Consider the following 25488-nt stretch of genomic DNA (forward strand, 5'->3'; position numbering starts at 1 on the left):
TCAAGCCACAGTCCGCAGTTCTTCATCTTCAGCCACGTCTTTAAACCACCATTCACAGTCCGCAGTTCATTATTGATAGAGTCAGTTATCTACCTTGTAACATTAGCTATATACTAATACCGTGTAGCCGTAGTGGCCGCTAAACCACGTGCACGTGCTACGCACTTCATACGCTATTTGCGTATGAAGACCTCACACGTGGTACGCAAGTAACGTACACACACTGCGCTGGGTGTACGGAATACACACAGCGAGCGCACACACAGACAGTACTTTTATAAACTTTAAACACAGAATATGCTTACACTGTAAACCTTAGTATTGTAACACTGTAATGATATACCACTGGTTAACCTGGATATTTAAGCAAGCTGTTTGAGTGATTGAGATACTCAGAAACCCTTTGTACTAGCTAGAGAAACACAGACACCTTGCTGAGGTTCCAACACCTTTACTAACGAGATTTAGCTATGTAAAAAGGGAAAAATACAGTTAACAGCTTATACACTACAGCACTAACATGAAACACCTAAAGAGGATAACTGGACATAAATATACAATAGCGTCTTAATCCTAAACAATAACAGAGAGGGAGAGAGAGAGTATGGCAAATACAGACAGAGATTAAGTTGGTCACAGAGAAAAACTTACACACTGGGGAATGATCGCTGCGCAGTCCTGGAACCAGCTCTCTAGTTAGTCAATGATGAAAACCTTTTGTGGAGAGTAGACTGAGCTGGCCCAGGCTGGCTTTTCTTATATACACAAAGTACAGTACACTACAAAGGGCCCCACAATCTTATTGTTCATTGGACACAGGAATCTGTCTTCGCATTATAACCAAAGGTCATAGGTTTGTTTGAACAGGTGGGCTGTGACTATTTCAAACTGCTCAGGTGGGAGGTATCCTCTGGATTCCCCCTGCATGTGTAATAAACAGCAAATACTTTTAAAGTCCATAAACTTCTTTTAAACATAACTATACGCTGGAGCGACCGATCTCTTCCTAACCAACACCGGAATGTTTCTAATAAAATACTCTTCGGTTAGGTACTAAACACCACCGCTCAGACCCTGTCTGACCCTTTGTATCATGCAAAGAGAAATTCCTTTGTTCATGAACCAGTTACACTAAACATACTTACAGATATTATTAAAGGGACCATAACCTATAAAATATACTATTTGGATTAACTATGTAACGATCGAGTCGCCCGCCAGACGCACACAAACTCTACCGTAAATGCACATACCACGCGCCTGAGCGCATGACCGTGGAGGCGCCGTCACGCAACTGCGAATATGCGCACGCACGGGAGAGAATGTGCACGTGCAGCGGGCAAGCGCATGGGGTTAATACAAGGCATCATAGGTCGCTATATTTTTCGACTTTGACAGTCCACCCTTTGGCAGTCATCAATAACTGCCACTTCCTAAAACATTTCAAACAGAAAAATATATGTCATCATGTATATACCTTTTTATGATTGGGTAAAGGGAGGAGAGGAGAAGGTGGGAAAGGTATGACCTAGTGAGATAGTAGAAGCATGTGTGTATGAATCCATGTCTGAGGGGTCATGTATCATTGTGCCGTACGTGTTTTAAATCAAGCTTCGAGGTATTGCGAAGTATACATTTGAATCCTTCTTATCCCGTATTAAGGGTCTGTGGATGGGCTGTCAAACTTTACCAAGCTCTTTTCGGCTTTTGGTTGCAACAAATGGGGGAGCACATTTAGTTGATGATACATGAATGGGGGGAACATGTGAATGCTGATATATGTGTCTATATTCCCTGTCGACTATGTGTGTCATTACCTGAAGGTTGTAGAAATGAGGATAAGAAGCAATTGTTATAAATGCAGTCATAAACTATGTGAGTTTTAATAGACAGTCGCCGATTGAGGTCTTGTCTGATGTCCTACAGGCCCTCCACTGGCTTCCCTTCCCTTTCAGAATCCAATTCAAACTTCTCACACTCACTTACAAAGCACTCACCCACTCCTCTCCCATCTACATCTCTGACCTTATCTCCCTTTACTCTCCCACCCGTCCTCTTCGCTCTGCTAATGCACGCCGTCTCTCCTGTCTTCTGATTACTTCCTCCCACTCCTATCTCCAAGATTTTTCACGTGCTGCTCCATTTCTCTGGAATTCTTTACCTCTCCCCCTCAGACTCTCCACCTCTCTACAAAACTTCAAACGGGCTCTTAAGACCCATTTCTTTACCAAACGTAGCCAAATCTCAACATAACCCTCTGTTCCACGCTCTCTATGTACCCCATCTGTGTCATCCCTGTCTGTCTACCCCTCCCCTTAGAATGTAAGCTCTCACGAGTAGGGCCCTCTTCCCTCATGTGCTTATACTTTTCTTACTTTAATAATCCTCAACCGCCCAGATCCCACAGTTTTTTGACCACCTGGAACTTATCTCTATGTTTACTGGTGTAGTTATGCTTAGCTGCCCTGTACTTGTCCTATATTGTATTCAACTGTAAGTCACTGTTTTCCTATTTTTTATGTGCATTTGTACTCTGTAATCGGGCGCTGCGGAACCCTTGTGGCGCCATATAAATAAAGGATAATAATAATAATAATAATGTCTTGTCTGGATCGTCGTATCTTTACTGTAGCTTTACGGATAATAGCAATCGAAAGCTTCTTCAAGTGTCCATAAAATTATAGTCTCTAAAATATTGGGCTTTCTTAAAAAGTTAAAGTCACTAGGGATATTGGGGGTCTGTGACATAGTTCATCAATGGTCTGTATAAAAGAGGTTGTCAAATTCTTTTTCCAAGCGGATGTCTTTGTACCTTGGAGGAAAACAAAGGAGAAACGGGTGAAAGAAACGGACCGTGGAATCACATTTTCATCACAACATTGTCTCTATCGTTGGGTCATAAATCAAATTAGTTGTTGTTATTACAGTGTCCTCGCTCCTCAGACTCAACACTCTGGCATTACCTTTACACTTCGTTAAAGTCCGAACGCATCTAAATACCAGACCAACCAATATGACGACTCCCAGAATACACAAGAGAAATTTCCCTACATCCATGATAATACCTTGGGCCCATTCTCCTAAACCAGAGAACCAATTTCGTGGGTTCAACCATGACAACCAACTGGTCAGCTCATTACCCACAGCAGCGAGAGTGAGATTGTGTTTCCTTCGAAACTCCCACTTCAATTGCAAAATGTCATCAATCTTTTGGTCTATGACCTCGGCCGGGTCCTCAGTGCTGTTTGTAATATACGTGCAGCACTTTACTCCATACTGAGTTGCTAGGGTAACACAATACCAGCCTGTCACTGCTGTGAGGTAATTTAGAATCATCCTATGCTGAACCAGCTCTGTTTTGTAGGCTTGTAACTCTCTCCCAGTATACCTGAACGTGTCGTCATACATTTCGGTGATATTGTCTAATAAGTTCGCTAGCGCAGATATATATCTATAATTTATCACTCCTCTGGCGGTACGAGTGATATCTAACGCGAGTAGGAATTGAATCCCGGTGGATTCATGGATCAAATCAGAGGCTGGATGCTCTGTCCTCTCTATCAGGTGCTGTTTAACAACGTGCTCGTAATGAGTGTGAGTATAAGGAGCTTGGGCACCGCGGTGAATGTCTTTCATTTTGATATGGGATACAGTCATTACTTCAGGCAGTACTTTTCCAATGTAACACAATCCCTCTGAGTTTGGGGCAAGCCACTTATACGCCTTTCTCCCGCATTTGAAATATGCATCATCGGGGAGAATATATGGGACGGAGTATGACATAACCATGTTACAAACTTTCCATGTGAAATCTCCTAACCCTAATTCTCCCATCTGTCTAGTACACATATCTGGTTGTACGATATGTGCACAGTATCCTGGTGAAACTTCTCCAACTCGCATGGTCCTACTTCCTAGAGTGTACCTATACCGGAAATATTTTCCACTGTTGGCTATCTGGCGTATAAGCTCTGTGTCTATGGGCATTCTATCGACTCTATATGAAAATGTCATGGTTTGATTACTCCATGACACTTCCCAATTTCCCGGCTTTCGGGGATTGGAAATGTTAAAGCATACTAAGGACCTATCCACATGATATTGGTGGAGCTTCAAACTAGGAGGACTAGAGATATTAAATCTCTTGTCCACCGGCCTCCCCCCACTTAACTCAAGTACCTCTCCTACAGTTAAAGGCAATGGTACTAGTCCTGATTTGCTATGACCTTGAGGTACTTGAGAGCATACACAACAGTCTGTCTGGTTTAACACTTTACCCACTAAGGAGTGATAGTCACCCAATGGATGCCGGTCCATGTGGATATTAAAACTGGACTGACATTTCTTGATGCACCCATCCTCAACTATATTGTCACAATGCCTACAGATGCAGTTCTCTTCAGCTAACAATCCTTCACAATTCCTTCTATTGTCAATGCTACCAGATCGTTTTCTGATACTCGCCTTTACTCGGTGATTGTGCTGCTCTTGGGAAACTACGCCTCCATCCTGGTCATCCGAACCCATTCCAGATCCTTTCTCGACCTCCATGGTACTCTCACCGAAACAGACTGCTCTGGTCAACATCATGGTCAACAGGAAAATCCGGATCACAGTCTCTTGGGGCAAGTCCATCTTACAGGAGGAGAAAGAGAAATTTGTAATGGGGGTACAAAAAATAATTTGAGGGGAAAGAAAAATGTTACGATGCTTTTGTCCTCTAGTCTTGTTGTTCTTCTTGCTCTGTTGTCATCTTAAAGGTGCTGTCTCTCAGTCTTCCAAACGAACATTCCGGTGATGCAATATTCCTTCCAAATCAGCGATCTTTCTGTAAGGAGCAAAAATCTTGCATTACCATTTGTCTAACTGATGTGTGGCATACCATCTGTAAAGCATGAGAACATGAGAGAGAAGAGAAAAAAACAAAAAACAAACGAGAGAGAGAACAATTCATATATATGTTACCTAAAACAACAAACAAACAAAAAACATTGTCAGATCTTCCGCTCACCATCAGGCTGTCACACCATCACATCCATTGGTATGTTTGCGCAGTCTCCCCCACCAGTATTTCCACACTTCACCCTTTTGTGCCTGGCCAGGACACACCGATGTCGGTAGGTCACACTGAAGTTAGGTAGACTTCTGCAAAGACCAAGTAGCTATGTGATGTTTGAGTTCTGCCGATGAACGTCAGAGATGGGGAAAAAGAAACATTTACAGATGAATTACAAAGTTTACCCGGCCGTTCTTGTGTCTACAAGGAACTGACCTCCCAATATCATTAGCTGTAACCTCAGGCTTACTACCAAGGCTACTGATTTACTGGCTGCAAATTACAGGTGCGGCCCAAAATTCTTCTTATATGATCCCTAATTACAATTTCGTGTATCATGACTTTGCTCATGTTTTTTTTTTGTCTAGGAGGTTGATATACCTTTTGTGGATCTTTAAACCTACAACTTCGTGCAAAATGACCTTCCTTCTGGCAATTATAACATCTTATCACCTTTGACTTACCCACAGGGATCTGAGGCTTCTTACCTCCCTGTGCTTCCCTGTTTCTTTGGATATCATGGTCATGTCGTTGTCTAGGGGGTTGATATGACTTTTGTATATTTCTTGATCTACAATCTCTTGCAAAATGTCCCTCTTTGTGACAATGATAACAAACTATCACATTTGAATTTCTCACAGGGGTTTGGGGCTTAAGCTGGTGTGGCTTCATTGTCAGGGCTTGTCTACTGATTGTCATTTGCTTACTGCCCTGTGACTCCAGATGTCTTTTGATGTTCCATTCATGGTCAATAGCAGACTCTCTCAAAACAGCCACCGAGATACCTCTCCAGTTAGGTAGAGAGGTTTGTACCCTTGTTCTCAACACTTCCTTTAAACCATCCATTAATACCTTAACCGCTATATCTCTATGTTAAACATTTCTCTCAATGTCCTTGATCCCAGTATCTCTAGCCATTACTTGCAGTGCTTGATTGAAATAATTAGAAGTACTTTCTCCTCCTCTTTGTCTTATGGAGAAGATTTTGTTCCACTCGACAACGGCTGGGAAATATACTCCTAACTGTCGGTTGATCTGCTTAATACATTCCCGATTGTGTTCCTCCGTACGAGGTACTTCTGTGGCTAATTTACAATCAGTAATACATTTCGCAGGGTCAACACTGGAGGGCAAACATGCCCTCAGCACTGTCCGCCAACCTTTGTTGGTGGGTTCTGTGGAGTTTCCTAGTTCTTTAATAAACCTCTGACATGCAACTAGATCTTTCCTAGGATCAGGGAATTCAGACATAATTGCTCCCAATTCTGTCCGGGACCAGGGACGGCGCATTGCACTGTCCCTGGCGGGAATTATTCCTTGAGCGTCAGTCTTCCCATTGGGGACTGTGATCACCCTGACAGGATTAAATTCAACCACATCATCTTGTGTTGGTTCTACAATATGAGGTACATTTGTTTGTGCGTGATATATAACACCGTACGTACCTGTGGACACGACCTCACCTGACCCTCCGTAAGGGGGTTTGACTACTGCCTTTACCGATTTGGTCGCGTCCACCTGGATGTCTTGTATGATGGCTGCTGGAAAAGGTGCCGACATCGTGCTGGGCTCACTTTCTTGCTTGTAATCCTGAGGGAAGTTTAACATGGGGTGCAACTTGCACGGGTTAACAGTTGTACATTTAACAGTTTCTCTAACGTCCTAGTGGATGCTGGGGACTCCGTCAGGACCATGGGGATTAGCGGCTCCGCAGGAGACAGGGCACAAAAAGTAAGCTTTTAGGATCACATGGTGTGTACTGGCTCCTCCCCCTATGACCCTCCTCCAAGCCTCAGTTAGGTTTTTGTGCCCGTCCGAGCAGGGTGCAATCTAGGTGGCTCTCTTAAAGAGTTACTTAGAAAAAGTTTTTAGGTTCTTTATTTTCAGTGAGTCCTGCTGGCAACAGGCTCACTGCTACGAGGGACTTAGGGGAGAGAAGTGAACTCACCTGCGTGCAGGATGGATTGGCTTCTTAGGCTACTGGACACCATTAGCTCCAGAGGGAGTCGGAACACAGGTCTCGCCCTGGGGTTCGTCCCGGAGCCGCGCCGCCGACCCCCCTTGCAGATGCTGAAGATTGAAGAGGTCCGGAACCAGGCGGCAGAAGACTTTCAGTCTTCATCAGGTAGCGCACAGCACTGCAGCTGTGCGCCATTGTTGTCAGCACAATTCATACAGCGGTCACGGAGGGTGCAGGGCGCGGGGGGGGGCGCCCTGGGCAGCAATGTATAATACCTGTATGGCGAAAAATACATCACATATAGCCCTTGAGGCTATATGGATGTATTTAACCCCTGCCAGATATCACAAACTCCGGAGAAGAAGCCCGCCGAAAAGGGGGCGGGGCCTATTCTCCTCAGCACACAGCGCCATTTTCCCTCACAGAAATGCTGGTGGGAAGGCTCCCATGCTCTCCCCTGCACTGCACTACAGAAACAGGGTTAAAACAGAGAGGGGGGGCACTGATTTGGCGATATGAATATATATTAAATGCTATAAGGGAGGAACACTTATATAAAGGTTGTCCCTGTATAATTATAGCGTTTTGGTGTGTGCTGGCAAACTCTCCCTCTGTCTCCCCAAAGGGCTAGTGGGTCCTGTCCTCTATCAGAGCATTCCCTATGTGTGTGCTGTATGTCGGTACGTGTGTGTCGACATGTATGAGGAAAATGTTGGTGAGGAGGCGGAGCAAATTGCCTGTAATGGTGATGTCACTCTCTAGGGAGTCGACACCGGAATGGATGGCTTATTTATGGAATTACGTGTTAATGTCAACACGCTGCAAGCCGGTTGACGACATGAGACGGCCGGCGATCAAATTAGTACCTGTCCAGGCGTCTCAAACACCGTCAGGGGCTGTAAAACGCCCATTTACCTCAGTCGGTCGACACAGACCCAGACACGGACACTGATTTCAGTGTCGACGGTGAAGAAACAAATGTATTTTCCTTTAGGGCCACACGTTAAGGGCAATGAAGGAGGTGTTACATATTTCTGATACTACAAGTACCACAAAAAAGGGTATTATGTGGGATGTGAAAAAACTACCTGTAGTTTTTCCTGAATCAGATAAATTAAATGAAGTGTGTGATGATGCGTGGGTTTCCCCCGATAGAAAATTATTGGCGGTATACCCTTTCCCGCCAGAAGTTAGGGCGCGTTGGGAAACACCCCTTAGGGTGGATAAGGCGCTCACATGCTTATCAGAACAAGTGGCGGTACCATCTACAGATAGGGCCGTACTTAAGGAGCCAGCTGATAGGAGGCTGGAAAATATCCTAAAAAGTATACACACACATGCTGGTGTTATACTGCGACCAGCGATCGCCTCAGCCTGGATGTGCAGAGCTGAGGTGGCTTGGTCGGATTCCCTGACTAAAATATTGATACCCTTGACAGGGACAGTATTTTATTGACTATAGAGCATTTAAAGGATGCATTTCTATATATGCGAGATGCGCAGAGGGATATTTGCACTCTGGCATCAAGAGTAAATGCGATGTCCATATCTGCAAGAAGATGTTTATGGACACGACAGTGGTCAGGTGATGCAGATTCCAAACGGCACAAAGATGTATTGCCGTATAAAGGGGAGGAGTTATTTGGGGTCGGTCCATGGGACCTGGTGGCCACGGCAACTGCTGGAAAATCCACCGTTTTTTACCCTAAGTCACATCTCTGCAGAAAAAGACACCGTCTTTTCAGCCTCAGTCCTTTCGTCCCTATAAGAGTCATATCTGCCCAGGGATAGAGGAAAGGGAAGAAGACTGCAGCAGGCAGCCCATTCCCAGGAACAGAAGCCCTCCACCGCTTCTACCAAGTTCTCAGCATGACGCTAGGACCGTACAGGACCCCTGGATCCTACAAGTAGTATCCAAGGGGTACAGATTGGAATGTCGAGACGTTTCCCCCTCGCAGGTTCCTGTAGTCTGCTGTACCAATGTCTCCCTCCGACAGGGAGGCAGTATTGAAAACAATTCACAAGCTGTATTCCCAGCAGGTGATAATAAAATTACCCCTCCTACAACAGGGAAAGGGGTATTATTCCACACTATATTGTGGTACTGAAGCCAGAAGGCTAGGTGAGACCTATTCTAAATCTGAAATATTTGAACACTTACAAAGGTTCAAATCCAGATGGAGTCACTCAGAGCAGTGATAGCGAACCGGGAAGAAGGGGACTATATGGTGTCCCGGGACATCAGGGATGCTTACCTCCATGTCCCAAAATTTGCCTTTCTCACCAAGGGTATCTCAGGTTCGTGGTACAAAACTGTCACTATCAGTTTCAGACGATGCCGTGGATTGTCCAAGGCACCCCGGGTCCTTACCAAGGTAATGACCGAAAGGAGGATTCGTCTTCAAAGAAAATGGACGACCTCCTGATAAGAACAAGGTCCAGAGAACAGTTGGAGGTCGGAGTAGCACTATCTCAAGTAGTTCTACGACAACACGGGTGGATTCTAAATATTCCAAAACCGCAGTTGTTCCGACGACACGTCTGCTGGTCCTAGGGATGATTCTGGACACAGTCCAGAAAAAGGTGTTTCTCCCAGAGGAGAAAGCCAGGGAGTTATCCGAGCTAATCGGGATCCTCCTAAAACCAGGAAAAGTGTCAGTGCATCATTGCACAAGAGTCCTGGTAAAAATGGTGGCTTATTACGAAGCGATTCCATTCGGCAGATTTCACGCAAGAACTCTTCAGTGGGATCTGCTGGACAAATGGTCCGGATCGCATCTTCAGATGCATCAGCGGATAACCCTATATCCAAGGACAAGGGTGTCTCTCCTGTGGTGATTACAGAGTGCTCATCTTCTAGAGGGCCGTAGATTCGGCATTCAGGATTGGATGCTGGTGACCACGGAGGCCAGCCTGAGAGGCTGGGGAGCAGTCACACAGGGAAAAAATTTCCAGGGAGTGTGATCAAGTCTGGAGAATTCTCTCCACATAAATATACTGGAGCTAAGAGCAAATTTATAATGCTCTAAACTTAGCAAGACCTCTGCTTCAAGGTCAGCCGGTATTGATCCAGTGGGATAACATCACGGCAGTCGCCCACGTAAACAGAAAGGGCGGCACAAGAAGCAGGAGGGCAGTGGCAAAACTGCAAGGATTTTTCGCTAGGCGGAAAATCATGTGATAGCACTGTCAGCAGTGTTCATTCCGGGAGTGGACGACTGGGAAGCAGACTTCCTCAGCAGGCACGACCTCCACCCGGGAGAGTGGGAACTTCATAGGGAAGTTTTCCGCATGATTGTGAACCGTTGGGAAAGACCAAAGGTGGACATGATGGCGTCCCGCCCGAACAAAAAACGGGACAGGTATTGCGCCAGGTCACGAGACCTTCAGGCGATAGCTGTGGATGTCCTGGTAACACCGTGGGTGTAACAGTCGGTGTATGTGTTTCCTCCTCTGCTTCTCATAACCAAGGTATTGAGAATTATAAGACGTAGAGGAGTAAGAACTATACTCGTGGCTCCGGATTGGCCAAGAGGGACTTGGTACCCGGAACTTCAAGAGATGCTCATAGAGGACTAATGGCCTCAGGAGCTAAGAAGGGACTTGCTTCAGCAAGTACCATGTCTGTTCCAAGACTTACCGCGGCTGCGTTTGACGGCATGGCGGTTGAACGCCGGATTCTAAGGGAAAAGGCATTCCGGAAGAGGTCATACCTACCCTGGTCAAAGCCAGGAAGGAGGTGACCGCACAACGTTATCACCACATGTGGTGAAAATATGTTGCGTGGGTGAGGCCAGGAAGGCCCCACGAAGAAATTTCAACTAGGTCGATTTCTGCACTTCCTGAAAACAGGAGTGTCTATGAGCCTCAAATTGGGGTCCATTAAGGTTCAAGTTTCGGCCCTGTAGATTTTCTTCCAGAAAGAATTGGCTTCAGTTCCTGAAGTCCAGACATTTGTCAAGGGAGTATTGCATATACAGCCCCTTTTGTGCCTCCAGTGGCACCGTGGGATCTCAAAGTAGTGTTGGGATTCCTCAAATCATATTGGTTTGAATCGCTCAAATCTGTGGATTTGAAATATCTCACATGGAAAGTGACCATGCTGTTGGCCCTGGCCTCGGCCAGGCGATTGTCAGAATTGGCGGCTTTGTCTTACAAAAGCCCATATTTGATTTTCCATTCGGACAGGGCAGAACTGGGACTCGTCCCCAGTTTCTTCCTAAGGTGGTGTCAGCGTTTCACCTGAAACAACCTATTGTGGTGCCTGCGGCTACTAGGGACTTGGAGGACTCCAAGTTGCTAGACGTTGTCAGGGCCCTGAAAATATATATATATATATATATATATATAATTCCAGGACAGCTGGAGTCAGAAAGTCTGACTTGCTGTTTATATTGTATGCACCCAAAAAGCTGGGTGCTCCTGCTTCTAAGCAGACTATTGCTCGTTGGATTTGAAAGTACAATTCAACTTGCACATTCTGTGGCAGGCCTGCCACAGCCAAAATCTGTAAATGCCCATTCCACAAGGAAGGTGGGCTCATCTTGGGCGGCTGCCCGAGGGGTCTCGGCTTTACAACTTTGCCGAGCAGCTACGTGGTCAGGCGGGAACACGTTTGTAAAATTCTACAAATTTGATACCCTGGCTGAGGAGGACCTGGAGTTCTCTCATTCGGTGCTGCAGAGTCATCCGCACTCTCCCGCCCGTTTGGGAGCTTTGGTATAATCCCCATGGTCCTGACGGAGTCCCCAGCATCCACTAGGACGTTAGAGAAAATAAGATTTTACTTACCGATAAATCTATTTCTCATAGTCCGTAGTGGATGCTGGGCGCCCATCCCAAGTGCGGATTGTCTGCATTACTTGTACATAATTATTGTTACAAAAATCGGGTTATTATTGTTGTGGGCCATCTTTTCAGAGGCTCCTTCGTTGTTATCATACTGTTAACTGGGTTCAAATCACAGGTTGTACGGTGTGATTGGTGTGGCTGGTATGAGTCTTACCCGGGATTCAAGATCCTTCCTTATTGTGTACGCTCGTCCGGGCACAGTACCTAACTGAGGCTTGGAGGAGGGTCATAGGGGGAGGAGCCAGTACACACCATGTGATCCTAAAAGCATACTTTTTGTGCCCTGTCTCCTGCGGAGCCGCTAATCCCCATGGTCCTGACGGAGTCCCCAGCATCCACTACGGACTATGAGAAATAGATTTATCGGTAAGTAAAATCTTATTTTTACTTTTATCATTGTTACATTTGTTACAATTATTCTTATCATCAATAATACAGTTTTAGCAACTTATCATACACCATTGTGCCATTCTCTGTAACCACTTTCTCTCTTGTTGCCATATTTTTCTTACCAAAGTGAGAGTCAGCTGTGTAAGCTAATCCTCCTTGTATCTCACATTCCCGTTGCCATAACTGTAAACAATCATAATGTCTGATTCGCTGCTTGCTGGATTTAATTAGACATATCCTTCTCCTTAGATTTTGCAACACCTCGGGACTAAAACTGCCTACCCGTGGGAACTTTTCCCCGTCATGCACAGTCATTCTTTCCCATTCTTCGCACAAAACCTCTGTGTGTGAACCGTATTTCTCACACATGATATACCTTGCCGACCCTATTGGCCGGCTTACTAAATCAACCTGAACCAAGGTTGATCGCCCCCTACCTGAACAACTGGCCCCCATCTTTGCAGGTGTTGCTTTCACTACCTCTGACCTTCAAATCAGGGTCTTCAGCGAACCCTTACAAAAACCAAGATGTCCGGGGTAGGCCGACGGTGAAAGTTCACCGAGTACCTTCACACACTTGCCCACTCGACCAATACGCCCACACACTGCCTTAGCGCTGGCGTACTCAACCTAGGGCCCCTGCGACCTGAACCTCGATTTACTGGAACGTGTGGGTGTGATCCGAAGAGCACTTACCCTTCCCAGTAACTATCTGTTGCTGGAGAGTTCCCGAGTGACCAGCAAACCTCCCTTAAAATAAAAAATTACACAAATCATGTTAGAATGTACAAATAGCGTTTATGACCTCTAGCGTACGCAAATGGTACTGGGTCAAGTTACAAACTAATGCACACAATTACATGCGGTACAATCGTACTGCACATAAGCAACTAATGTTATGTGCGGAACGACCAACGGAATCGAAAATTACGGCTGCGAATTCCTTCAGCCAGAGCTTGATGGCCTATATGGGTATTGCACCAACCCTCCTGTGGTTGTGCTTCTTGACTCTATCTATAGCGGACTTCCTAGTCTGCTGTACCTAGACCTCCTGGTCTGTCTCTCTGGACCTCCTGGTCCGTGACCTCCTGGTCTGCTATACTCTAATGCTCTTATTTCAATATTTAACAAGGGATGCCTCCCAAGCCACCACGCGCCGTCACTTTCACGGATGTACCTTTACGAGAACTCGATTTCTAGGTTCCAACCAAAAATGAGAAACTTATATATATATATGCACACACTCTTTTCACCTCATATACTCTTTACTTTCGTTTCTGTACAGAAATCCCTTTCATTCAGTATCGCAGTCTAGTCCCAGAGGAGTTGCAACTAGAGAAGGTTCCTTTTAGATTAAAATTTAGGATACTGAGATTAAATTTGCGCTATTATCGCGTTGCTTCCGTATCGCCTACTAAAACAATACTATTGTGTGATTCGTATTACGTGGGCGTACCCATACGCTCCGTTGCGTAATATACGCTCCGTGCGTCGGCCCTTGCGTCGTGTACGCTCGTTCTGACCCTTGTTAGAGACAAGTGTACGCAGGCCAGATATGTCCACAGTAACACAACTAACACGTTTATATCAATGCAAATGATTTTTAACTGTAATCATCTACCAAGCACCACACAGGTCTCCCTTGTATCTTAGGCAAAGCCGTGTGCATGTTTTACAAATTACTCCCTTACGCATTAATTTTACTTTTAACTACCAATAGCAACAAATCTTTCTCAGCACGTTATCAATGATAAATGGCAAACAGGAAGGCGAGATGTGAAAATACACAGATGAAAATGCAATTCTAAATTAATCTAATAACATACATTGATGTCACACACATATAATATTTCATATATGTACTAATCACTATTACATCTATGAGACCTTATTCAGTGCTTCTAATTTGCATATAAATGTGCTTTTAACTATCTGTGAAGGCGATTTCTTTCACTGCTGGGAGAGAAAAAAAAACAACCAGTTGAGAAGTGTCACCAGTTACACAGGTTAATTTGCATCTCAATGGCCCATCTCACAAGTAGCAGAGTTAAAACAGACTCTTGAAGGAAGAAAGAGAAAAAAAAAAAACCAACAACTTTGTTTTATTTGTGTATTTCCTAAATCAAATATTCATTTTACTATTAACTTATATTAAACTCTATCTGAACCACTTATGATTGACTATGATATGGATTAAATAAATGCATTAAAACTCATTAAATGGTTGTTTCTTTTTGACAATGGATGGCTGATTATTTCCCGAGTCAACTGAAACTCAGCCATTCAGAAAAAAAAATTGATCTTCCCAAAATGGCCGCTGCTCCTCCCCCTTCCACATCCATGAGGGTTACACAAAATGGAGGACAGACCATGCGGCTTCTTTTGTCACAACGAAAATCACCATGCCAGCCCCTAAAGTTATTTTAGGCCAGAGTTAAAAATAAAACTATCAAGCTATGCAGAGCGATTAAAAATACTTTTAAACCTATTTAAACAGACAAGCAATCCAATCTGCGTGTGCAGTTGGCACCAAATAGAAATTAAAACCAGATTTAAAAAGACAATAGCTTAATGTTCTTACCTTCTTCGGTTCCGGATTCCACCAGCACTCCTACAACGTAGCGATGCAGACGCTTATCTAGTCAGCACTACCGTATCCCCAACCACCAACACGGATACCAAGGGATACTACCTTCCCCCTTTGCTGACAGATAAAGTCTGCTTGTGTTCGCTAGTGCGGATATGTGGAGGAAGGGCGAGGCCCCAATTGATAGAGTCAGTTATCTACCTTGTAACATTAGCTATATACTAATACCGTGTAGCCATAGTGGCCGCTAAACCACGTGCACGTGCTACGCACTTCATACGCTATTTGCGTATGAAGACCTCACACATGGTACGCAAGTAACGTACACACACTGCGCTGGGTGTACGGAATACACACAGCGAGCGCACACACAGACAGTACTTTTATAAACTTTAAACACAGAATATGCTTACACTGTAAACCTTAGTATTGTAACACTGTAATGATATACCACTGGTTAACCTGGATATTTAAGCAAGCTGTTTGAGTGATTGAGATACTCAGAAACCCTTTGTACTAGCTAGAGAAACACAGACACCTTGCTGAGGTTCCAACACCTTTACTAACGAGATTTAGCTATGTAAAAAGGGAAAAATACAGTTAACAGCTTATACACTACAGCACTAACATGAAACACCTAAACAGGATAACTGGACATAAATATACAATAGCGTCTTAATCCTAAACAATAACAGAGAGGGAGAGAGAGAGTATGGCAAATACAGACAGAGATTAAGTTGGTCACAGAGAAAAACTTACACACTGGGGAATGATCGCTGCGCAGTCCTGGAACCAGCTCTCTAGTTAGTCAATGATGAAAACCTTTTGTGGAGAGTAGACTGAGCTGGCCCAGGCTGGCTTTTCTTATATACACAAAGTACAGTACACTACAAAGGGCCCCACAATCTTATTGTTCATTGGACACAGGAATCTGTCTTCGCATTATAACCAAAGGTCATAGGTTTGTTTGAACAGGTGGGCTGTGACTATTTCAAACTGCTCAGGTGGGAGGTATCCTCTGGATTCCCCCTGCATGTGTAATAAACAGCAAATACTTTTAAAGTCCATAAACTTCTTTTAAACATAACTATACGCTGGAGCGACTGATCTCTTCCTAACCAACACCGGAAAGTCCGGAATGTTTCTAATAAAATACTCTTCGGTTAGGTACTAAACACCACCGCTCAGACCCTGTCTGACCCTTCGTATCATGCAAAGAGGAATTCCTTTGTTCATGAACCAGTTACACTAAACATACTTACAGATATTATTAAAGGGACCATAACCTATAAAATATACTATTTGGATTAACTATGTAACGATCGAGTCGCCCGCCAGACGCACACAAACTCTACCGTAAATGCACATACCACGCGCCTGAGCGCACGACCGTGGAGGCGCCGTCACGCAACTGCGAATATGCGCACGCACGGGAGAGAATGTGCACGTGCAGCGGGCAAGCGCATGGGGTTAATACAAGGCATCATAGGTCGCTATATTTTTCGATTTTGACATTATCTACAGCCTCGTCTTTCAAGCCACAGTCCGCAGTTCTTTGTCTTCAGCCACGTCTTTAAGCCACCATTCACAAGCTGCAGTTCTTTACTCTCAGCCTCGTTCTTAAGAACTACAACTCACTGACTCCTAGCTCCGCCTATGTCTTCCATTTATCCCTTGTCCCATGAGAAGGAACTATATCCAGCCTCCTCATCTTCTTCATCCGCAGACAATTACTTCCTTGGGCAAGTCTCAGTTGCCGGATCCTCAAACCCAGTCAAGCGTGACAAGATATAGGCTAAATTAAATGAATTCACTGAAGAGTCTTTAACACGGAGACTGCACTTGATAAAAAGGTTGCTGCTGGGAGCCGCTACTCACTGTATCCCTGCTGTCCGGGACCCTTTGATGGGTGTGAGAGATCGGTGATTCCTGAGCGTCCTCGGGAAATGTACCTGTATGTGGCAGCCGTCTGTAATTGCAGCAGTTAGCTCCGGCCAATTCGCGGCCGCACAAGGAGCAGGAAGTGGCTTCAGCTTGTGAGGGACCAAGTGCGGAAGCCGTGACCAGGGTGGTATAGAATTAGCAGCTGATCGTTTACGGTATCCAATTCTCCAGCTCATACAGGGAGTCCTAGACGCATTTCGTCACTTCCTGTGACTTTCTCGATAGGCAGAAATCTCGACAGAATCATTTTAAAGCATAAAGAAAAAGGCATTCAGGGATACAATGTAATCCTGCTGTTAGATCCCAGCTACATCACTATTCTACATTTGCACAATTGGTTCTCAGACACGTTCGGCGAATCAGATGTGGCCAGCAGTTGTCACCATCACAATCTCACAATTTGCCCCAGGGGACAAGTACCACCAAGTTGCCACCAAGTTGCCCCCTTCCAAACAGTTGTATGTGTGCCTGTTAGGCTGCCATCTTGGCACGCGCTTTTATTGTACTTTGGAGGGAAACAATAGCCACAACTTGCATTTGTGTCCAGCTGTGAATGACTTTGTTTGTGGCAAGACATTGGGGGTGGGATGTAATGCCGCCCGAGTTCAGGCGACGTAGAAACAAGCAAAGGACAAGCTGACTATAGCGGGTGGAAACGGGTGTATTCAGAGCTGCCAAGAGAAATCATGGGCCCCGGTACAACAACAACCCGGGACCCCCCCAGAGTGGGTGTGGCCACTATATGTATATTTATCTACATATATATATATATATATATATATATAGTTCGGAGGTGCAGCACTCCTAGCGGATAGAATAATTAGACGACGTTTCAATGCCTTTATTGCGGCATTTTCATCAGGTCTTTACAAACAAATGAAAAGTGCTCATCTTATAAGTAATACCCAAGTGTCCAGGATCACCCGCCCGCTTCCTGCGGCACACAATCAGTGACGTCACCACTGGGTCCGTAACTGAATAGTGTCCCCATCACCATGACAACCACCAAATGCTGGACAGAACAGAAGCATAATTAAAGGACTAAAAAAGACAAATGCATAATTATAGACTAATAGGAACATTAATCCAGACTATGGATCAACAAAATATATGCATATAATACTAGCATAATATAATTACATAGCCATATATGGACTTTAACAAGTAGTACGATGGTGTACAGAACATACAGGGCAAAACACGGCAGAAGCATCATATAAGGAACCACATACCGATAGCAAATAGCGAATACAAGGTTATAGGTCAATAGATATATTAATCAATGCAAACCATACACAGGGTAATTTAAAGAAAACTACTAAGGCCAAGATGATCATTAAACCCCTGCGGATATACTGTGCCCAGACGGTGAATCCACCAGGTCTCCAACTGCAATAGTTTGAGACCACGGTCCCCGTCTCTTAGCGACTCTGGCACCTGATCTATCATGTGACACCTCAATGATACCAAAGGATGTCGGGCATGGCAAAAATGTCTAGCGATAGGTTGATCGCTATTGCCTTTAGCAATAGCCATCTTGATTGCTGACCTGTGGGCTGTCATACGTTCTTTAAACATCCTTTCGGTCTTACCGATGTAAGACAGCCCACATGGACAGATAAGTTGGTACAGCACAAACTTAGCACTACAAGTAAGTGTCTGATTAATAAAGTATGTATGCCCTGTATGTGGATGCTGGAATGTATTGCCAGGTATCAGAAACTGACAGGTGGTACAAGTACACCTGATACAACCCAATCTATTACTTCTCAGTCTGCCTGTATACTTAGCATAATTAGTCACATCAGTTCTTACTAAAATATCGCTGAGATTTCTCCTATGTGTATACCAGGATGAGGGCATCAATTTAGTATTATGCAGATTGAGGTCAGCGTCACTTTGTACAATATGCCACAATTTTTTTGAGATGGAATTGATGCAAGAGCTAGCGGGACTAAACTGGCAAACCCATGGGATCATGGGTTGTAAATCACCAGATCTAGATGCTGGCATGAGCAGTGTGGATCTATCTACAGATAGTGCCTTGGATTTAGCCTCCACCAATAATTTTGGAGTATACCCCCTGGCACTAAACTTGGCCAGCATCTCATTCATTTGAGTGTCCGTAAGTGCTGGGTCATACGTAATTCACCTGATCCATACATAGTTTTTTATAATTTAAATGTATCCATAATCTAACTGTATCCACCGTAACATACTTTAGAACTGGTAGAAGTCGATTAGTTTATAATTATGAGAACACCCAAGATGCTGCTTATAACATGTTCTTGATAATATTTATTAAATATAAATGCCGCGTATTTAACACATTGTATTTGGGAACCATTAAAGTACAGTGTCGCATAGCTTGTTTTTAACTTTATATTTCATTTTTTTGTGTTTTTGTACTTATATATGTTGTTCTATATTAATGTGTATATTTTTTTCATTAGTAGTATGCATTGAGGTAATGTTTAAGTGTTTGTTTTGTTTTCTGGTTACCTAGGTAACCGATGTTGATGCCTGACTTCCGCCTCCCTGCGGGCGCCCCTTGATGACGTCGCCCGCTGTGCGGCAGCGGCTGGTGAGCTGGACGGCTCGTGGCAGCGGCAGACAGCATGGCGTTCAGCTCGGCGGGCAGGATCGCAGGTGAGGTGAGTCAAGGTTGTTATTTGTGTGGTGGGAGGTCTTTATGTGGATATAAAACTTGTGTTTACACTGTGTTATGCATCCCTAACGACGGGCAGAGGCCCGAAACAATTGTTGGATGTTACTCCATTAAATTAATCACTGGTTGAAAAGTCTCCTGAGTGCCGCCAGATTTTCTTCATTATTCCTGGATGTTTCATCTCATGGAGGGCACCGGAGCAGATGTTATACCAGCAAGGGGAGTGCCGGCTGCTTTGATGCTTTATATATATATATATATATATATATATACACACATACTAACGCTAATGTATGGTTGCATGTATTATACACTATTTATATAGAATTTATAAGACACAGTGCTGTGTCTGTCACTCACAGTAACAGTACTCAGCTCACAGTGGGGCAGACAGTGGCGGTTCTTGCCACGGGCAAGCGGTACTTTTGCCCGGGGCGCCGCCTTCCGGAGGGCACCGGCGCCATCCGGAGGGCGCCGCACCAGGGCAAGATCCGCCACTGTGCCCCCCGCAGTGCCCTGCTGTGCCCCCCCGCTTTGAAGGGAACCAGACGCGTAGCGTCTAGTTTCCCTTCATTGAGAGGACCTTAGTTGTGCGGTGCGCGATGACGTCATCGCGCACCGCACAGCAAAGGTCCTCTCCATGAAGGGAAACTAGACGCTACGGTCTAGTTTCCCTTCGTGTAGAGGACCTTTGCTGTGCGATGCGCGATGACGACATCGCGCACCGCACAGCATAGTGGCACAGACACTAGGGGTCATAATTGACCTCTAGTGTCTATGCTGTTCTATGGGAGAGACGTAATAACGTCTCTCCCATAGATCGAAGAGAAGAGAGAGGGGAGAAGAGCGGTGCCGCCGGCGGAGGGGGTCTGGATCAGGAACGGGGATGGTAAGTATTCTTTTTATTTATTTATTTATTTTCTTGCAGCGTCGTGACCACACCCCCAACTGAAGCCACGCCCCCATATTTTGCCCGGGGCGCCACAACTCTTAGAACCGGTCCTGGGGGCAGATGTACAGTATTAACCTGGAGAAGGCATAAGGAAGTGATAAACCAGTGATAAACATACCAGCCAATCAGCTCCCATATGTAAATTAACAGTTTGGAGATGATTGACTGGTGCATTACCACCTTGCACTTAACACTGCTTTATCACTGGTTTATCACTTCCTTATGCCTTCTCCAGGTTATTACATCTGCCCCAGTGTTGCAGCCTAACAGACTAGCTCCTGACGAGGTGACCAGTCCTGCTGCTGATTCTCACAACTGAGCAGAGCTGCGCCACTTCTTAAACCCATGGGCCACGCCCAGCCAGCTGCATGCCTGCCCCTCCCGCAGCCTGCTGATTCTGAAGAGGCCATCCAGAGCCAACTGCAGAGATTGACTTGCAAGAAGATGATGATATCATCTTGCAAGATCCTAGCAGCGGCGCGGTAGGTGGAAGTGGCTGTGAGGGACGTCCACGACAAGGGACAAACAGCCAGGTGTCACACACATACATCCCTCCTCTCGCACGCCCACCCACTGACTGATTTATAATAAAGTAAAAAAAATCCCACACAAAAAAATGGCTACTGGTGTGCTCTGGCCCAGGCCCCCTAGCATGCTCAGGCCCGGGTAATCTGTACCCCCTCCCCCCTCTCTCAACACCACTGGGTGTATTCGCAGTGATTTGCTTTGTTATTGCATTGCATGTCCCATCTAACTTTATATCAAACAGCGCATTTGTAGAGGCCTATGGGGGTAATTCCAAGTTGATCGCAGCAGGATTTTTGATAGCAATTGGGCAAAACCATGTGCACTGCAGGGGAGGCAGATATAACATGTGCAGAAAGAGTTAGATTTGGGTGGGTTATTTTATTTCTGTGCAGGGTAAATACTGGCTGCTTTATTTTTACACTGCAATTTAGATTTCAGATTGAACACACCTCACCCAAATCTATCTCTCTCTGCACATGTTATATCTGCCTCCCCTGCAGTGCACATGGTTTTGCCCAATTGCTAACAAAAATCCTGCTGCGATCAACTTGGAATTACCCCCTATATACCAACATATTACAAACCGTAACCCCTTCATGACCACATATGTGTCACCTCATTCAATTGAACTAAGTTTCAGACTTTCACCGAGAATAAAGGACGATTGAGAGCGCAAACAGATTATTCAAAGGTTTTATTCATTAAAAATGATATTACTAATAATTGATAAATAATAAATAATAAATGTTCCCCTCCTCTATTAAACAGACACTGATATTTATACTTATTAGTGCCAACTGTAACCAATATTTAACAATGAATCTGTAACAATGAAAAACAACGAATCATATTTCCACAGAAAAAAACACACAGTATAACTATTTCAATAACGTCTTTCAAAAGCAGCTTTTTATCCTGAAGAAACAATTTTTTTTTTTTTTAGGAAGAGTCTGATTAGTGCACTCTTTCAATAGGCTTATATGTTATGCCCTCAGGCTTTTCACAAGTTGGAACAATCACTTCTCCAGGTGAAAATATCCAGCATTAAGGGGGGAACACACACACACAGAAAGATCCGTTCTTAAAATCTAAGCAATCTGACTAGATTGCTTAGAAGTTTAGCACGGATCTCTCCGTGTGTATGACGATAGCGATGCGCGGCCCCGTGCGTCGCTATCGCCAGTGCTAGATTGGCCTGCATGCAGACACAATCTAGCACATCGCTCATTTCACCTCTGAGTGAAATGAGCGGACCCCCGTCAACCCCCCTCGCTCAGCACGCATCGCGCTGTGCTGAGCGGTCTGTGACAGATCGCTCAGCACACATCTACACATCTCTCCCCGTGTGTCCTTCCCTTTACTGGTACAGCTGTACAATTGATATAGACTGTATTTAAATCAAACAGTACTTGCCTTCTGGATGGAGTATCCACATGGGGTCCCGCTTACATATATGTGTAGCCATCTAATTATTACCGGGTGTCTTTGATTATTAAGGGGCAAGCTAATACCCCTTCCTGAGAGTGGCGAATAGCACTATAACAGTACAATTTGGGGGTGTGGGCGCCTTTCTTTTTTTGAATGTGTCACCAAGAATACCTTTTATTTTCCCCGTAGTCCACTGGAGTGAATTTTTCCAAATTAGTATTTTCACAAATTGCATGTTTTTTCTTTTTCTTTTTGGGATAAATAACGTTTTTTAAATAAGCAAAAAGTGACCCGTCCACACCTAGTTATCTTATGCAGGTAATGGAACCTTGTGAATGCATTACTGATACCGCATTCAGATCGCAAATGCCAGGTCGCACCCAGGAATTGGAAACGGGTCCTTCCCGGGTGCAACCAGACATTGGACCCTGAGAACTGGCATCCCCACCCGGCATATTGCTGGGTTAGGTTGCCATCGGGGGTGGAGACTGCTGCATCATTGGGGGCAGGTGCAGAGGTGGTGCTAGGAGATGAGATCCTCTCTGTGCCGCCTCTCCTTATGCTGTGAACGGGTATCGAACCATTGACCCAGGAAACCCGTTCACACTGCATCTGACCCGGGAATAACCCTTCTCTATTCCTGGGTTGAATTACCAGGTTAGGCGACCCAGGAATTCGGGACTGACCCTTTGACACCGCATAGCGACCCGCATCGGCCCAGCAATATACCGGGTTGGTACTGTGTTATTTGTGCGGTGTGAAAGGGGTATAAGATTCTTCTGTGAACTCTGGGCCTGAGTTGGCCGCTAATGCATTCGCAGCTGAGACTCCCGTATGCAGCGGATGTGCAAACATGATCATATGACATAGACGCTTGGATTCCTACTGAGAGGCCCACCAGCGGCTTTGCTGATCCACGCGTCTCTGTACAAATACGCAGCGGTGGTTGCAGATCCTTCTATAATTGGCTGCTCAAGTAACCCTATGATTGCACAGATTGGTCACAGGAATTAAGACGCAGGTGCCACGTGTTGTGCATACAGGATCGCAGTTGAAGGCCGGGAGACGCCTCTACAATGGTGGTGTCGCCACTCCCCATTACCTCCCCATACAATCCCTGACTATCAAACACTTTGCAATGAAATCCACACCGCGAGCTGCATTGTTAAGACACCTTGCTGCGTGCTCAGGGCAACTGCAGCGCATGCGCATATTGGCGATAATCACTCAACTGCAAAAACATCGGCATAGTTTACAGCTCTGAATCAGGTCATGTTCGTGCCTAGGCGTCACATAAAGGTGTCAGTATCAAAGATGCTGAATGTGTGACTTTGCTGAGATCCTGCCGGTTACCCTGCGTTCCCTGAAACAAATGCACTTCAATTATAATTGGAAATATTTGGCTGGGGTTCCGGGCTCAGCAGAGTTGCTCTGACATTCACAAAGTCACCAGACAAGGATGTGGGAAGGTCTGGGGTGATTATTTAGCTGTCTGTATCCTGGATCTTGTCAGTCGTGTACATATAATTATATTGTTCATTTTCCTGGAACATCTTGTTTGTTGTACACAAGATTTAATAAAAAAGAAATGTATGTAACCCCTGTATGCTTGGGTGCGCTGCAGTAGTATGCTCTTCGTAACTCTAACCTGGTATTATCCATAGGTCATATAGCCCGCTGGATGTGTATTGAGGCGCCTACCGGTGGCTTTGCAAGTCCCAGCGGCTGCGTGCAGAGAGGCAGCGTCCACTGCAGATCAGTCCATTATCACAGTTGCAAGTAGCCCTGCGGTAGCGTAGCATAGCCGCAGGAAGTCAGACGCCGGAGACATTGCAGCTGTGTATGGAATCGCAGTCACAGCCTCGAACACCCCTAAACGGTCACGACACTCCTGCATTTTTAACGCCAGCCCCCTCACCTCCCCATAATGGTCCCTGATGGTCAATCACTTTGTGAATGAATCCTCTCTGCCATTGCGGCACATGCGCAGTGGAACTTAGACGCACACGCAGACTGTCGATAAACTCTACTGTGAAATAATCAGGTTTCCGTACATCTCTGATTCAGGCCCAGAATCTGCAAATAGATGACACTGCACATGCAGGTCTGAGAACAAGTGGAGTGTAAATGTGGGTTTGGTACAAAAAGCTGGCAGTCGGGACCCCCACACATCCCAGTAAGTATTTTCTCCTTACCCCTGGCCCTAATCCTACCCAGGAGTGCTGAATCGGGTGGTCAAAATACCGGGATCGGCGACCCTCTGTTTTTTGTAAGCTGGGCAGCGTTGAGCGTCCTGAGGACGCACAGACACTGCCCGGCTTCCATCTCCCGTCTCCCCCGCGCAGCGTGATGTGCAGTCACAGGTCACGCTGCGCTGTCCATTGTCACGCGCCGCCGAGACAGACAGATGTGTCCCACCCACCCGACCTTGTGTATGGTGAGTTATGTGGCTGGGTGGGCGGGGCGAGGGGGCGGACACATAGGGATAGCTTTTATTATAACCACTAATAGACTTCTAGAACTGTTTCCTATATTACTTTGGCTTTTTTGGGGGCACAGGCAGATTTCCCCATTTTCTCCTGTACTTATCTCTAGTTTTGCCGGCTAGAATTATCGCGCAAATTCTGTTATCAACATTTTTAGAATAGAATAGGTGTGATAAACCATAGCGTGCAGGGTGCAATAAGCCGATTTTTTTGGGAGATAGGTGCGATAACATTAGCAGCAATCGTGTTATTGCGGCTAATTGGATACCCCCCATTGTCTTGCACTGTAAGTTGCTGTTTTCTTGTTTTGATCATTTATGTACTTTGCTAGGCGCTGCGGAACCCTTGTGGCACCATATAAATAAACGATAATAATAAATATGATAAAAGATACCAATGGTCAAAAATATTGGCCCCAGGCTACTTTGATCGGATAACAAAATAGCTGTATTTATCTGGTCTCTTAATATAGGCCTAGCGTGTGCACTGCTGCTAAAAGCAGCTAGCGAGCGATCAACTCGGAATGAGGGCCTTTAGCAGCAATGCACACGCTAGGCCGCCGCCCTCTGGGAGTGTATCTTAGCTTAGCAGAAGTGCGACCGAAAGGTTAGCAGAACTGCTCGTAAATCTTTTCCAGC

General features: G+C 45.2%; 1 protein-coding gene across 1 annotated transcript in view; it reads left to right on the forward strand.

Annotated features, from left to right (window-relative positions):
- Positions 1 to 25488, forward strand: part of SEC22C (SEC22 homolog C, vesicle trafficking protein) — a 155591-nt gene that overhangs the window by 4567 nt on the left and 125536 nt on the right. Inside the window, exon 2 of the mRNA XM_063924371.1 lies at positions 19295 to 19442. The gene's annotated coding sequence lies outside the window, so the exon portion shown is untranslated. The remainder of the gene's footprint in view (positions 1 to 19294; positions 19443 to 25488) is intronic.

This window comes from Pseudophryne corroboree, chromosome 5, assembly GCF_028390025.1.
Source record: "Pseudophryne corroboree isolate aPseCor3 chromosome 5, aPseCor3.hap2, whole genome shotgun sequence".
NCBI lineage: Eukaryota > Metazoa > Chordata > Amphibia > Anura > Myobatrachidae > Pseudophryne > Pseudophryne corroboree.